The following is a 13527-nucleotide window of genomic DNA, read 5'->3' on the forward strand; positions in this document are numbered from 1 at the left end:
AAGTTCGCACACGGTTTGCAAACAGACCTGCGACAAGCTGCTACCTGCCAAAGCCAATTTGATCATGAAATTATTACTCACATTGCTGCTTTTGGTGCTTCAGTCCATATCCCTTTGCGATTGCCGATGCAGCTTATGGGTTCATGATAAATGATAGAATTAACCGGTCAATATTGTTGATACACAAGAACCCTGCAAGAAATCAACTGTCAACTTGCTTGAATAAAGCTATGCATCAAGATAGAGGCAGAAGTTCTTACAGTGGAGCAAAGAAATAGCAACAAAATAGAAAGAAAATTCTCGCATCTCAATTGCGATTCTGAATCGCGTTTTAGAGTGAGAAACAAGTAATAAGAAGGTGATACGGAAGAAGGACTAGTTTTCCAGTGGACCGTTATTAGATCTCTTTTGGCAATTCTTCAATAGTGGGCTTTCAATGTCACTGTCATTATTATCAACAAGAGGAACTTTCAAAAAAAACTAGATTTTCAAGTTTCCCCTATCAGTATCCTGTATCCACTTTATCTGCTCGGCCATTGGAGCATATATGGTGATTAAAGTGTTGAGGCTTAAACCACTCACCATGCTGACCCTGAAACCAATGAGGTCTACACACAGATGACCCTCCAACCTGTAAATAAATATGATAAGGAAGCAATGTTGGCTTCAGACATGGGTCTAAAACAAAATCAACAACCTACTGAATTCTTTTGCAAAAAAACTTTAACAGCTAGTGACACTAGGACTCATGGTGGTTTTTCAGTACCTCGTCGAGCTGCCGAGAAAATATTCCCACCTCTGGACTTTTCAATGCAACCACCAGCTCAGGAAATAGTTTCCAAGGTCTTGCCATAACAATGTTGGAGCTCTCGAACCTGATGGATACACCTATGGAAGAGCAACAAGATTTTCAGAATGTTACTTGTAATATAGTTGCTTCAGAACACAAAATAACCGAACTAAATACCTTATCCGCGGATTTCATTAAATGTGTGGAAGAGGAAGTATCTAGGTTAGAAGAGTTTAAAATCCAGTGAAATGAAGGAGTTCCTACCAAATAAGGGAACAAGTGCCGTTTGCCCATATAAGTACCTGCAACACCAATGTAAACCAAATCATAACAGTCAGTGCAGAGTCTCGCGAGAAAACATCAGAGGCAATTGGATGAAAGTCTTACAGTGGATAACCACCAAGCCCTTCTTGACCAAGGCTGGAAAGGATACTGGATCTTACTAAGAAGTGTGTTTGCATTCTTAAGCATTGCTCGATGCTGGTTTTGGACGAAGCTGATAAGCTTCTCTCCCCAGAGTTCCAGCTTTTGATACAGGAACTGATTCATTTTTTTTCCAACATACCTCCTGCACGATATTAACCACAACAATATCAGCAGCTACGATGAAACAAGAAAGTTCATTTTTGCAAGAGAAATTCACTGCAGTGAAAACATAAAATTAGCCAAAGCAGTAAAGATTCAAAAATACCTAAAAAGGAATTGAGACAAATTCAAAGCAAGAAAGTGTAGAATTGTATTACCTCTTCAGATTGGGTACCAATTTGAGGCAAACAAACTGAGCCCCTTAAAGCACTCCCAAGAGCATACCCTTTTTGATTACTGGAAGCAAATCTGAAACCCTAGAAAGCTGGGTATAAAAGAGGGGATACTGTTCAGAAAAAAGGGAATGAGTGGAGCGGCTACAATTCAAAATAAACCCTAGAGGAATTGAGTACGACAAAAAACCCTAAACGAATTCTAATCGAAACCCTATTGATTTCCAGCCGCCACTACTGAACACGAAGGGAATTCGACCGCTACTGCTCAATAACGAAGAAGGAAAGATTTACAGTTGGACTCGAAGAAATTAGAAGCGTAGGAGATCATATACCTGTTCATTTGTCTCCAAAGTATCCCGATCCGGTAGCTTTCTTGCCCCTTCTTCGTTTTCATTTTTCAATTCTGAATGTATGTGTAATGTTTTTCCATGCTTGATTCACTTCTCTGTAAGTGATTGTTCCTTCTTGTTCTTCGGTATTCAAGGTCGACCCCTGTTTGTTTATTTTTCTTTGATTTTGGTGATTTTTGTTTGCCTTTGCGTGCCTGTCGTGCTGAGTTTGGTTTGTGTTAGGAGTCCCTGTTGAGCTTGCTATTTGTTTTGAGTGAGGGAGGAGACGAATGTCTCAAGAGAGAGAGAGTGAGTTTAAGGTGGAGGTGAGTGTTTTCGCTGTCTGTTGGGATTTTATGTGGATCTCATCAAGGCTTTAAGGTCATTGATGATGACTCTTATCCCACTGCCCAAGGAGGAGTACCGTTTTGTTTCTCCTTCTGCATTAATGGCTATTTTCTCGGTCACCCCATGTGACCGTTGGAATTGGAGGGGTTTATTCCCCACGTGTCCTCATCATCAAACTCTATTATTTCTTTTATTTCTTTTCCTTTTCTTTCAAAAAATAAAAAAAAACAAATTCTATTTAATTTAAATAAAGTTTTGTTTAACAATTAAATCTTTACTATTATTATTATTATTATTATTAATAACTCATATTTAATTATATAGTCTTCTTATTTAATCAATTAACATGTTTCTCTTATCATTTACTTTATTTATTCTTTTTTTTTAAATATTATTTAGGCAATTATTTATTTTTTGGGATTTACGAGAATTATTATATTTGTGCTTGTCCGTTTATTTGTATGAATTATTGATTTTATATGTGAGGTATGTTACAATCATGATGAATCATCTCATTTTCCTTGATGGAAAAAAAAACATTAAAAAGAGTAATAATGATAAATATCACTTAATTCTCGATTCAACGTCGAGCCCATTTCCATACCCTTGTAAGTCGATTGCTTTTAAGCATCGCCATCAACCTCACATGGCTTACTCTTGGGCCTTCTTACAATGAGCTCTTAAGCAACATCAACTTAACTTTCAATAATTTCAAACCTCGGTACTTTAATTGTTTTAATTTAATATTCAAATCGTTTTCTAAATAAAACGTGAAGAAAAAGATTACCTAGATGGAATGCCCAGTCGTAATCTCGAATATTAGGCTCAAGCTGTAAGAGCTTGCAAGCCATAAATATTCGTCTTCACTTCCACACTCTAATATTCAAATCGTTTTCTAAATAAAACGTGAAGAAAAAGATTACCTGGATGGAATGTCCAGTCGTAATCCCGAATATTAGGCTCAAGCTGTAAGAGCTTGCAAGCCATAAATATTCGTCTTCTCTTAAACACTCAAGTATTCAAATCATTTTCTAAGTAAAACGTGAAGAAAAATATTATCTTGGAGGGAATATCCAGTCATAATCCTGAATATTAGGCTCAAGCTGTAAGAGCTTGCAAGCCATAAATATTCGTCTTCTCTTTCACACTCCAAGATTCAAAACCTCTTCTTAATAAAGTTGGAAGAAAAAGATTACCTGGAGGGAATATCCAGTCGTAATCTCGAATATTAGGCTCAAGCTGTAAGAGCTTGCAAGCCATAAATATTCGTCTTCCCTCCAAAGCATTCGTAAATATTCGAATCATTTTCTTAGCAATATTGGAAAGAAACAGACTGCCTGGGTGGAATGTCCAGACGTAGTCCCGAGTATTAGACCCAAGCTGTAAGAGCTTGTAGCTCATAAGTACTCGTCTTTCAAACTTCAAAATACCTAATTCCTAACTTAATACTTTTTCAATAAAGATGGAAATGGAACATGGCGTATGTCGTGCACTCCTGAGACTAGGATTCGAGATGTATATCTCGCTCATCCAAGTTCTCGCCATCACTCAAAATACACCAAATCAATCAATTTCTTTCCTCGCCGCCGTGCGATTGATCTCTTAAACCTTTTCACAAACGAAAGGTACTTTGTTTCAAAACAATGCAAGGCAATGTTTCTCCACCTGTTTTGGGTAGTCCAACAATGTTTTCGTCGATTTGACACAAAGTAGCTTTCGCTAAAATCGACCAACAAACAAACATTTTTCTACCCAGAACTACGTAAGCCTTAATTTCTCTTTTGAGATACGTAGGAGCAGGATTTATGAATCTTGTCAGGCCCACTAATAAAAAACTTAGGTTTAGTCCTTCGTTAAAAAATCCAAAAACATCTTCTCTTTTCTTTTGATTCTATTTATTCTTTCCCACCTAATAATTCGAAAAGCCTAATATTTCAACTAACACTAACACACACAACTAACCTAATGGTTCCCGTTGAGTACAACGGACGTGAGGGGTGCTAACACCTTCCCCTTGCGTAATCGACTCTCGAACCCTGATATTGGTTGCGATGACCATATCTTATCCTTTCTTTTAGAGGTTTTATCGATATTTCCCCTTTCCTTTTTAGGAATAAATAAAGTTCGGTGGTGACTCTGTTCAGTCCATCATTGCGAGCGTGCGATTGCGCTTCGCTTTAAAGTCGTATCCCCATTTTTCGAGGTGTGACAGATGGCGACTCTGCTGGGGACAACAATCTCTAAGTGAGTCAAGCCTAGTTAGGTCGTTGTGTGCCTTTGTTTGTTTACCTATGTGGCTTTTCTTTATTGTTTTTACTATCTCTATTATCATATTGATATGAATCTGTTGTATTGGTTCGATTATGGTTTGGTACTTGGATACTCTGATTGCAAACCTTGTGGGAAAGACTTTTTACCCGAGTCTCGAGTAAAAACATAAGATAGGACGAGGTTGAGTAGTGCGGGTCCGCGAGATGTATTTCTCGTTGGGTCGGTACGAGAACCTTACTTAGAGTAGATTCTTGAGAGGATGTTGTCGCTCGGCAAGTAAGTTGCCGTAAGCTTCGATATTTTCTTTAGGATCCATGACTCTGAGAACCATTTGTAGAACCTTAGTTCTTTGCCCAACTAGGAAAGATGGTTGCATAGTGTGGGTCTGCGAGATGTATTTCTCGTTGGATCGATGCGAGAACCTCACTTAGAGTAGATTCTTTAGATGGAGTTGATTCCCGACAAGTAAGTTGCTGCAGGTAACAAACAGTCTAATGGATCCATGACTCTAGGAACTCTTTCAAAGAAAAACCTTAGATCTTACCCGGTGAAAACCTATTCTTGGAAAAGAATCAGAGTCATCAGTACCTCATACTTTTGAACTTGTGTATTGAGAAAAAACAAATATGCATGGCTTGCATTGCATTCATTCACATTTCATTGCAGCTGCATCTCATCATAATGCATGTCAAAATACAAAAAAAACTCATCCACCCTTTGTCCATGATCAGCAAAGTGATTCCCAACACGCGTTTAGAACAAAGAACCATGTCTCAGGAGATGATGGACGAGCTAAGGAAAAGCCAAGAAGCACTGAAGGAGGAACTTAATCTTTTGAAGAGCCAAATGAGATGGGTGTTGGAAACCCTGCAAGTCTTGTTGAGAAAAGAGGGTCACCCAATATACACTGCTGCAACAAAGGGAACTGCTACCCCACATTCATCTGATGTTACCCCAAGTCAAGGGAAATTCTATATGGCAACTCCTCGTCTACCGGCTTATGGCCCTCCCTCAAGACGTCATCATCAACATCCTCAGGCTATTCCTCCTCAAAATCACCGAAGTCAGGTTCATAACAAAGATCAGAATCAGAACAAGAGGAACAAAAATCACAATGACCCAATTCCGGTGCCATATAGCAAGCTCTACCCACAGCTGATCCAGAATGCGTTGGTGATCCCTCGAGCTCTCACACATGTGTCACCATACCTGCCATTGTACAACCCAAATGCAACATGCGAATTCCATAAAGGGGAAGTGGGACATGACCTAGATTCTTGCTTAGCGCTGAAAGCCTTTGTACGAGAGCTGATTAACAAAAAGAGCTTAATCTTTGAAGAAGATCACCCGAAGGTCAAGTGCGAATACCATACTGGAACAATGGGGCACTCCATCGAGGAATGCAAGAGTTTTAAGCTAAAGCTGCAAAGATTGATTGACATAAGGTCACCAACACTCAAGGAGGAAGGCTCAGGTACATATACCTTGATTTATGGGCCAGGTAATGAGAAAGGGAAAGGACCCTTGAAACCCCTCAAGGTTTTGTTCCACAAGGAAGATGTCAGGGATGTGGCTAATGAGCTATCGTTGTTTCCTGGTAAGAGCGTTGAGATACCGCCTTGGATTTCCAATGTCACAACCCATACCAATGAAAGAAAAGGAGAAGTGAGTAGTGGATCCAAGAGGGTTACGTTCAATGATGAGATTGAAAGAAAAGAATTGGAAGATCATCATGTCAAAAAGGCTTGTTGATCCCAACCTTCAAGTTTGAAGAAGTCAATTCCCTAAAGCTGGCAATCATTTGGCTGTTTTAGCATCTCTTTTGTAGTTTCCTTGCATGTTGATTATTAATTGCTTTTAAGCATTGTTGTTTTCTTTGAATTGGTAAGATTAATGAAATGTTTATGCATCTTTTGAATTAATCCATTCGTATTCACTCGTTTTTCATTTATGTTAAAAAACAAAAATACTCCTCTCATTCACTTTTGTTTATCAAACCGTTGTGTTAACAAAGATTGGAAGGAGGATGATGAAAACGGAACACCTGAAATTGTTATGGTATGCTTTTGAGTAAAACCTTGTCGAGGATGTAAGGCATTGTTTCAAATCCCCAAACACTAGAGTGATAAGGAGTTAATCCCTAGACAACCACTTTGAGCCTAGAAGTTGGTGTTTATTTCGGATCTAAAACCCTTAATCTTAACCTGGGGCAGGGTAGTTATGTTCAGATAGTTTGATCATGCATTCGATCTTTCAAAAAAATCGTCCATATGTACACCCTCCAATTAGGTTCAACCACATGTTATCCTTCGCGCACATGTTGAAGTGTCGAAGAAGCTAAGAAAAGCTAAAATTAGTGTTGGTTGATCCTTATCCACCGATAATGTGGCAGTCAACACCTTTAAAAAATAAAAAACCCGCTAAGTCAAATACCATAAAATGACTTAGGCAAAAGTCAAGGCATCCCGATGGACTGAAAGCTTCAAAGAAGCAATCCAGGCAAAATTAGAGATAAGGAAAATCAATCAAAAGAGGTCACTAAATCCTCAACAAAAACAAAACAAGGTGACTGTCATTCAAGGAAATCTATCTTGAACCCTCATCTTTATCATCACACCTTCGAACCCTCTTAGAAGTCGAATGCGTGTATCGAATTAGCTGAACGTAGGATCTGGAGATCATCAAGAAGAAGGGGTTGGTAAAAATAAATTTTGAGCCTTATATCCTTTTGTTTCAAAAAACCGTGAACCAGACCACGTTACAACCCTTAAAAGACCTAATTGAGACAGGGTTTATTTTGAAAGCATACTACAACAAGGTTGTGTTAACCTGACTCCAAACGATTTTTGTTAAATCATTTGATGGCACCAACTTGCATACTATGAATGACTTGATCACCATTGTGTTCTTATCAACGACTCGTTCACTGTATTTCACCCATTCATATCAATAAACTTTGAGTTCAAATTTTTGCATAAACATTGCATTAAAATTACCATTTTTTGAATGCACAATCTTATTTGTGAGTCAACACTTAGCATCGAAGAAATTCCAATAATACACAGTTGAGGAACTTGATAAAGTGAAAGAAGTCCAAACAGGGGAAATCACTTTGAGGATCATTCAATTCAAGCTAATCACCATAAGGGTCATCTAGTCAAGAGTAATTTGTTTCAAGACTCAGACCGGGGCAATCCACCTCAGAGCTCAATGAGTCCAACTATCCAAAGGATAGTCAATCAAGAGTGTACCATTCCAACATTTGGTTAGTCAAGTTCAGACCATTGCAAGTTTCAAACACTTGGGGTAAGCCATCTCGAGGTAGTCTCATGACAAGTTATTTCCAAACTCACTTTCAAGGTGAACATTTCCAAAGTCCCAACAGACTGGGGCAAGATGAGCCACAGAGGGGCAGACCCCCTTCATATTTTCAAATTGCTCAAACAAATTCTGCCATATGTCAACAACTATTGAGTTTAAGACAAGTGCCCGGAAATTATGCTAGCATGATTCATTAATTCTCCAAAAGGATCCCATTTGCTAAGTTGTGGCCGTCAAGCTGGATAAAATTCTCCTTTGACAACATCTATCATAAATATTTGGTTGAGTTCTTGGTGTTGAGGAATCAGAATCTCTGTAAGCAGTCCCTTCAAACTCCCAGTCTGCCTATTGTCAGCATTGCATATCATGATCATTCACATATCATGCATAATGCATTCAAATCATGCATAGCCGAAATGTACTCCGTGCTCATTTTGCATTGACCCAGGTCTTATTGTTGATCCTATATCCTTTGACCTCTAACTCTAGTTCATCTTTGGTGCCCTTAAACCAACATCCGGTTTTCGCAGTCATTTTCAAGTCCAATTGTTGTTGGCAAAATCCGTTAAAAGTTGGTTACAATCCATTACTTACGGTTAAGAGTCCAATTGTTGTTGACCATTATCATGTCATATATGAACCTGTTTGTTCAATACTATTCAGGTCATGTATGAACCTGTTGTTGAGCCTTATTCCATTATCAGGTCATATATGAACCTGTTGTTCAATACTATTCAGGTCATATATGAACCTGTTGTTGAGCCTTATTCCATTGTTAGGTCATATATGAACCTGTTGGTCAATACTATTCAGGTCATGTATGAACCTGTTGTTGAGCTTTTATTCCATTGTCAGGTCATATATGAACCTGTTGTTCAATACTATTCAGGTCATATATGAACCTGTTGTTGAGCCTTATTCCATTGTCAGGTCATATATGAACCTGTTGGTCAATACTATTCCGGTCATGTATGAACCTGTTGTTGAGCTTTTATTCCATTGTCAGGTCATATATGAACCTGTTGTTCAATACTATTCAGGTCATGTATGAACCTGTTGTTGAGCTTTTATTCCATTGTCAGGTCATATATGAACCTGTTGTTCAATACTATTCAGGTCATATATGAACCTGTTGTTGAGCCTTATTCCAGTGTCACGTCATATATGAACCTGTTGTTGAGCCTTATTCCAGTGTCACGTCATATATGAACCTGTTCTTAAGAGTTTTTCCTTGTTGTTCAATACTATTCAAGTCATGTATGAACCTGTTGTTGAGCTTTTATTCCATTGTCAGGTCATATATGAGGGAGATATCCGCAATGTTTATACAAAGAGAAGTGCTTATTAAATGAGGAATAAAGTAATATGAGGCTCGCCGGAAAATGAAGTTTCCGACGAGCATACCGACGTTGTAGTCTAACCTCAAGGTATATTGCTCTATCTTTCCTTCCTTTTTTTTGTTCTCTTGTGCTCCTCGACTCTTTTCCGTCTTCTTTACGTCCTCTTGCGCTCCTTGCTTCTTCTTCTTCGTTTCTATATCACAAATCGCGATTGGCGGTTTAGTTCGACTAATCCAGAGTTCCAGTGAGAAACTCTGGGTAGTTTTTGGTCGTATGAACTTTTAATGAATGGTTTGATGTGTGTTTTGGCAGGGTAACAGTGCAAAAAAGGAGACATTTCATCCCAACGATAGATGGTCTTTATATAGAGCTTTGGGGGTACGAGGTTTCTGTGGCGTGAGCTGGCAAAATCAGCGAATCGTTCTGTTAGGAGATAGGATCTTTCTCTGATTTGTTGTGGTCCCTCAATAACAGGTGGTACCAACGGAATTTGTTTTGCGTGACCACTCCTCCAAATCCTTTCTTTGAATAATTTATACTGCTGTAAAAGATATGTCGTATGTGGTAAGTAACTTTGTCTTTACCGCTTTTAAAAATCATGTTTTAACTTCTCTAATTTGTATGACTCGACGTGATCATTTGCAACATAAGAACCTGGTCTTGGGATTACGTGGCAACTCTTCTCAATTCTTATATCTGTACTGTTTTGAATCACAGGGTCGCCGTTCACAGTTATGAGTTTGTAGGCTCTTCTTGACGCATGATTGCTAATGTAGCTGATGCGTAACTCTATCATTTGCTTAAATGGAGGCGAGAAGTAGGCCAATGAAACACCTTTCGAATGCTACAAACCATTGGATATCACCTTGCACTCTAAGTTAAGTTTCAAACGCTTTTGTGATACTGACTTATAACGATCATTTGGCTTATTATTCTATGGTACTTTGATAAACTTATTGTTGATATGACTTGTGCTTGTAACATGCTGTTATGCCTGGTTTTGCAGCAATCATGGCTGTTACTTTTTAGGATTTTCAGGATGGTTAGATCATTGCAATGCATGACAGGTTAGGCCAGGTATGTTATAGTCGCAACAAGACATTTGTTCGGCAGGACCTATTATGATATCTTTGTTGGATGCCTCCTGTTATGACATTTGCTGTTGTTTTTCCTCAGATGTGTTGTTTCCAAGAGTGCACCATTGAATGCTGAAACCATTTTCTCTGTTCTTGCAACATTAAGGAACGTGGCAGAACCTATTAGGATGATCCCCGAGGCTCTATCCGTTATGATTCAAGTTTAAAGTTTCCTTCGACTGTCTCAATAACATTTCTGCTTGATGAAGAAATAAAAAAAGATGATGGTGAAAGCAACTTCAAGCAATGTTCTGCTGTGGAAATTCAAGATGACAACCTCATTTGGGATCGTGAATTTGTGTCTCCAACTTTATCAGATGTAAATTCAGGAATCAAACAGGGACAGGAAATAACAATTTGTGGACCAGTTGGTGCTGGAAAATAATCACTTTTGTATGCAATATTTGTGGAGGTTCATAAGATTTCTGGAACAGTAAGTTACGAGTAGAACTGTTACCTTTTTTATCCTGGCGCACCTGTATTCACATTCACATTGTCGGTGTAGCGCTGCTAGCTCTTGGATCTATATGTCACCGCATCACAGTAAGTTACGAGTAGAACTGTTACCTTTTTTATCCTGGCGCACCTGTATTCACATTCACATTGTCGGTGTAGCGCTGCTAGCTCTTGGATCTATATGTCACCGCATGATACGGGAGAGAATCTTATATTGTCTTGTGGAAACTAATGCAAGGAATGGCCTGAGAAACTGATGTGGCCAGCGGATGCATACCTTTAGTTTTTAATTCTTTCACTTGGCTTGACTGTGATGTATCTTAAGTCACAGGGTTTTTATGAACGGTCTTGTGGTATGGTTTTATTAATGTATTTGAAACAACTTTATTTGTAAATTGAAACTTGTGGTTCAAAAATCATAAATCAAAGCTAATACCCACACCAAACGATGTTATGCATGAAATCCGCAGACAAAGGCCTGCCTATTTCTTATAGTCACACAATGCGAAAAATAAACACTTATACTCAGTCCAAATGAAACTTCTCCATTCACGACCCAAAAATGACGATTACAAATGGTAACCCATGACTTCATCTTAAGTCACTCACCACCTACTTGTTGACCTTGAATTCATAAGGTGAGAAAGATGCAAATTTAATGCAATAATTGTTTTACACAAGATGTAGTGTTATTATGGTCCATCTGATATATTAACGAGTCTAGCTTGTAACAAACCAAGTTCATGGCTAAGCTTACGGATTCATCGACATGATGCTTGCATGACAAGACTCACCCATGACCTTGATTCAAACTAGTATTCCAATTTAGATAGTATCCTTTCATTATGTCATTTTCCTCGTATTCGTGTAAGAAACCATACTTTAAATCCTAAGCACTAATTGTAACATGATGTTGTGCATACAATGCACACTTATTATTATTATTAATAATAATAATAATAATAATAATAATAATAATAGCAAAAGATAGAAAATATACCATATGTATCCTTATTATTTATTAGACTTGCAACATAGTCATGTCACAGTACAAGAATATGTATCAACAATAGTGAAATACAAAAATATGTATCAACAATCCCTCATGTTAAAACATTTTCTACTTCTTCCATGTTAAGTTCCTTAAACCCAGGTTCTACTTTCCCTTTTAGTCCAACTATTTTATTTTCAATAGAATTTGTAACTATCAATCTAAAAGTGCCCTGAAATATATCATTTCTTTTTCCCTTAACTCCTGTAATGTGATTGATAACAGCATTTTCCTCATATTCCTTCACTGCCTCCATAAAAAAAAACCCGGTGGACAGAAGATATGTCGATGTCACCTGAAATGGCTTCCATATTCGCTAATAAAACCTTGTTTTCCTTACTTGAAGAATTTTGAAACAGTTGAGTTATCTCTAATATCTTCTCAGCCTCCATCTCATGATGGATTCTATTAACTTCAAACCCCTTTTCTTGGAAAAACTTTTCAAGGCGGGTTAAAAACTGATCAAACTTTGAAACAACCACTGACTTGGGAAAATTCCTTACACTCTCTATGCTACTAAGCAATACATTTGCTTTTGTGCTAAAATCACACTCAAAAGGCAGTGAGAACACAGACTTGTCATCCAGCTTGAGTCGACAGGAAGCACATTTTTCATCTTTAAGGCACCCATCTACCATACACATCTACCATACATAAATTTTCTAACATTCTTTCTGCAATTTTTTTAGTAAGAATACAAAAAACAGATATGCAAACACTTCTTTAATGTTCGTCACCATATGCAAACACTTCTTTTGTCATATGTGTATGGTAGACGGGTGCCTTAAAGATGAAAAATGTGCTTCCTATCGACTCAAGCTGGATGACAAGTCTGTGTTCTCACTGCCTTTTGAGTGTGATTTTAGCACAAAAGCAAATGTATTGCTTAGTAGCATAGAGAGTGTAAGGAATTTTCCCAAGTCAGTGGTTGTTTCAAAGTTTGATCAGTTTTTAACCCGCCTTGAAAAGTTTTTCCAAGAAAAGGGGTTTGAAGTCAATAGAATCCATCATGAGATGGAGGCTGAGAAGATATTAGAGATAACTCAACTGTTTCAAAATTCTTCAAGTAAGGAAAACAAGGTTTTATTAGCGAATATGGAAGCCATTTCAGGTGACATCGACATATCTTCTGTCCACCGGTTTTTTTTTTATGGAGGCAGTGAAGGAATATGAGGAAAATGCTGTTATCAATCACATTACAGGAGTTAAGGGAAAAAGAAATGATATATTTCAGGGCGCTTTTAGATTGATAGTTACAAATTCTATTGAAAATAAAATAGTTGGACTAAAAGGGAAAGTAGAACCTGGGTTTAAGGAACTTAACATGGAAGAAGTAGAAAATGTTTTAACATGAGGGATTGTTGATACATATTTTTGTATTTCACTATTGTTGATACATATTCTTGTACTGTGACATGACTATGTTGCAAGTCTAATAAATAATAAGGATACATATGGTATATTTTCTATCTTTTGCTATTATTATTATTATTATTATTATTATTAATAATAATAATAATAATAATAATAAGTGTGCATTGTATGCACAACATCATGTTACAATTAGTGCTTAGGATTTAAAGTATGGTTTCTTACACGAATACGAGGAAAATGACATAATGAAAGGATACTATCTAAATTGAAATACTAGTTTGAATCAAGGTCATGGGTGAGTCTTGTCATGCAAGCATCATGTCGATGAATCCGTAAGCTTAGCCATGAAC

General features: G+C 37.6%; 2 long non-coding RNA genes across 2 annotated transcripts; one reads left to right on the plus strand and one right to left on the minus strand.

Annotated features, from left to right (window-relative positions):
- Nucleotides 1-198: 198 nt before the first annotated feature.
- On the minus strand, nucleotides 199-9140 carry LOC127096763 (uncharacterized). The gene is made up of 8 exons (XR_007792805.1): nucleotides 8991-9140; nucleotides 3152-8949; nucleotides 1884-3015; nucleotides 1534-1640; nucleotides 1178-1358; nucleotides 968-1092; nucleotides 767-888; nucleotides 199-631 (listed from the first exon to the last, which is right to left on the minus strand). It is a non-coding gene; the product is annotated as an uncharacterized LOC127096763 (long non-coding RNA).
- On the plus strand, nucleotides 9125-11246 carry LOC127096764 (uncharacterized). Its single transcript, XR_007792806.1, has 5 exons — nucleotides 9125-9247; nucleotides 9473-9724; nucleotides 9878-10037; nucleotides 10167-10237; nucleotides 10337-11246. It is a non-coding gene; the product is annotated as an uncharacterized LOC127096764 (long non-coding RNA).
- The last annotated feature ends 2281 nt before the right edge of the window (nucleotides 11247-13527 follow it).

Source organism: Lathyrus oleraceus, chromosome 6 (assembly GCF_024323335.1).
Source record: "Lathyrus oleraceus cultivar Zhongwan6 chromosome 6, CAAS_Psat_ZW6_1.0, whole genome shotgun sequence".
Lineage (NCBI taxonomy): Eukaryota > Viridiplantae > Streptophyta > Magnoliopsida > Fabales > Fabaceae > Lathyrus > Lathyrus oleraceus.